Below are 3,658 nucleotides of genomic sequence, written 5' to 3'. Positions count from 1 at the left end.
AGGGCTATGAGTCAAATCTTCCAGGCCCCAGTACAGAAGATACACTCAGAAAAGAAAATGGGAGAGCGGCGCGTCTCTCAACCTGACGGGGAAGTGGCCCAGGCGGCGGCTGACTACCCCAAAGCGGAGGGACAGACGACGGAGGCAGGAGCCGGAGCCGAGCCGGGAGCCGAGCCCAGTGACCTAGACAGCGAGCGCTCAGGCCCAGCGTCTGCCACTCTGTGGTTCCACTGGATGAAGTGTCTGCCCGACTGAGCCCGGCGCCTGGCGCTTTCCCTGCAAGATGGACGGTTTCGCCGGCAGCCTCGATGATAATATTTCTGCTGCAAGTACTTCTGATGTTCAAGATCTCCTGTCAGCTCTTGAGTCAGGAGTTCAGCAACAAGAAGATGAAATTACTGTGCTAAAGGCAGCTTTGGCTGATGTTTTGAGGCGTGTTGCAATCTCTGACGATCATGTGGCCTCAGTGAAAAAATCAGTCTCCAGTAACGGCCAGCAAAGCCCTCGAGCAGCTATTCCCATGTCCTGTATGACCAATGGAAGTTGTGCAAACAGAAAACCAAGTTACACCAGTGCTGTCTCAATTGCAGGAAAAGAAACTCTTTCATCTGCTGCTAAAAGCATGAAACGACCATCACCAGCTGAAAATTCACATAATTCATGGGAAAATTCAGATAATAGCTGTAATAAATAGTCGAAAATACCTTCAACACCCAAATTAATACCAAAAGTTACCAAAAATGCAGATAAGCATAAAGATGTCATCATCAACCAGGAGGGAGAATATATTAAAATGTTTATGCGAGGTTGGCCAATTACCATGTTCACTCCTTCTGATGTTGACAACTATGATGACATTAGAACAGAACTGCCTCCTGAGAAGCTCAAACTGAACTGGGCATATAGTTATGAGAAAAGGACTGTAGGGCTAATGTTTACCTTCTTCCAAACAGGGAAATAGTTATTTCATTGCATCAATCGTAGTACTATTTAATTATCAGGAGAGAACTCAGCAACACTACCTGAGTCATACGGACTGTGAAATGCCTTGCTATCCATCCTGACAAAATCAGGATTGCAACTGGACAGATAGCTCGCATGGATAAAGACAGAATGCCTCTACAACGCCATGTCAGAGTGTGGGATTCTGTTACTTATCCACACTGCAGATTAATGGACTTGGCACTTTTGAGCATGGAGTAGGATGCCTGGATTTTTCAAAAGCAGATTCACGTGTTCATTTATGCGTTATTGATGACTCCAATGAGTATATGCTTACTGTATGGGACTAGCAGAAAAAAGCAAAAGGAGCAGAAATAAAGACAACAAATGAAGTTGTTTTGGCTGTAGAGTTTCACCCAACAGATGGGAATACCATAATAACACGCGGTAAATCTCCTATTTTCTTCTGGACCTGGAGTGGCAATTCACTAACAAGAAAACAAGGAATTTTGGGGAAATATGAAAAGCCAAAATTTGTGCAGTGTTTAGCATTCTTGGGGAATAGAGATGTTCTTACTGGAGACCCGGGTGGAGTCATGATTATATGGAACAAAACTACTTTAGAGCCCACACCTGGGAGAGGTCCTAAAGGTGTATATCAAATCAGCAAACAAATCAAAGCTACAATGGCCATGTGTTCACACTTTATCAGCTGAGAAATGGGATGTTATTAACTGGAGGAGCGAAAGACAGAAAAATAATTCTGTGGGATCATGATCTGAATCTGAAAGAGAAATAGAGGTTCCTGATCAGTGTGGTACAGAGATGTAGCAGGAGAGGCAGATCGATTTTTAGTAGGCACATCAAGAAACTTTATTTTAAGGGGGATATTTAATGATGGCTTCCAAATAGAAGTACAAGCTCATACAGATGAGCTTTGGGGTCTTGCCACACATCTCTTCAAAGATTTGCTCTTGGCATGTGCTCAGGACAGACAGATCTGCCTTTGGAACTCAATGGGACACAGGCTGGAATGGACCAGGCTGGTAGATGAGCCAGGACATCGTGTAGATTTTCATCCCAGCGGCACAGTGGTGGCCATAGGAACACACTCAGGCAGTTGGTTTGTTCTGGATGCAGAAACTAGAGATCTAGTTTCTATCCACACAGACCGGAATGAACACCTCTCCGTAATGCGCTACTCAATAAATGGTACCTTCCTGGCTGTAGGATCTCATGACAACTTTATTTACCTCTATATAGTCCCAGAAAATGGAAAAAAATAGAGCAGATATGGAAGGTGCACTGGACATTCCAGCTACATCACACACCTTGACAGGTCCCAGACAACAAGTATATAATGTCTAACTCTAGAGACTATGAAATATTGTACTGGGACATTCCAAATGGCTGCAAACGAATCAGAAATTGGTTAGATTGTAAGGACATGGATTGGATGACATACACCTGTGTGCTAGGATTTCAAGCCTTTGGCGTCTGGCCAGAAGGATCTGATGGGACAGATATCAATGCACTCGTGTGATCACACAATAGAAAGGTGATAGCTGTTGCCGATGACTTTTGTAAAGTCCAACTGTTTCAGTATCCCTGCTCCAAAGCAGAGGCTGCCAGTCACAAGTACGGTGCCCACAGCAGCCATGTCACCAATGCCAGTTTTACTCACAATGACAGTCACCTGATATCAACTGGTGAAAAGACATGAGCATCATTCAGTGGAAACTTGTGGAAAAGTTATCTTTGCCTCAGAATGAGACTGTAGCAGATACTACTCTAACCAAAACCCGCGTCTCTTCCACTGAAAGTGCCATCCAATTTAATACTCCCACACCACCTCCTTCTCAGCCCTTAAATAAGACAGCTGAAGAGGAAAGTTGAATAAGCAGTTCTCCCACACTTCTGGAGAACAGCCTGGAACAAACGGTGGAGCCAAGTAAAGACCACAGTGAGGAGGAGAGTGAAGGGGGCAGTGAGCCTCTTTATGAAGAGCCATCCAATGAGATAAGCAAGGAGCAGGGTGAAGCCACCCTTGTCCTTGTTAGGACAGGACACTGCACCCTTGTCCTACCACTCTTAAGATTCTCTTTTCCTTCAGCTGCATATGATTTTGTGATAAAGTTCAGATAACAGGATGGGCAGTGATGGAGAATCACTGTGGATTGAGATTTTGGTTTCCTTTTTTTTTTTTTTTTTTTTTTGAGACAGAGTTTTACTCTGTCGCAAGGCGCCAGACTGGAGTGCAGTGGCACAATCTCAGCTCACTGCAACCTCCGCCTCCCAGGTTCAAGCAATTCTCCTGCCACAGCCTCCAGAGTAGCTGGGACTACAGGCACACGCCACCACGCCCAGATACATTTTGTATTTTTAGTAGAGACGAGGTTTCACCATGTTGGCCAGGATGGTCTCGATCTCTTGACCTTGTGATCTGCCAGCCTCGGCCTCCCAAAGTGCTGGGATTACAGGCGTGAGTCACCGTGCTCGGCGAGATTTTGGTTTCCAATCAAAACTGTGATTTTTCTTCAACAGTCTTATTTTCAGTCTCTCAAGTACAGCCAACTTAAAGGTTTAGTTTGGTGTTTATTGAAAATTAACCAAACTGAATACTGGAAGACTAAATCATTAATGATGTCTCAGGAGTTACTGTGTGTGTACGTGGTGTGTTAGAAGTACTGGAAACAAGAACAGCGGTGGCATTGAT

The 3,658-nt window shown here is 44.6% G+C and overlaps 1 pseudogene; it reads left to right on the top strand.

The window, feature by feature from the left end:
* The first annotated feature begins 283 nt into the window (after positions 1-283).
* LOC105709162 (echinoderm microtubule-associated protein-like 4) lies at positions 284-3,087 on the top strand (annotated as a pseudogene).
* The last annotated feature ends 571 nt before the right edge of the window (positions 3,088-3,658 follow it).

This window comes from Aotus nancymaae, unplaced genomic scaffold, assembly GCF_030222135.1.
Source record: "Aotus nancymaae isolate 86718 unplaced genomic scaffold, 86718_ANA_hifiasm-v0.15.2.pri h1tg000033l, whole genome shotgun sequence".
NCBI lineage: Eukaryota > Metazoa > Chordata > Mammalia > Primates > Aotidae > Aotus > Aotus nancymaae.
The sequence above is the reverse complement of the archived record's forward strand: the minus strand, read 5'-3'. Positions and strand labels throughout refer to the sequence as shown.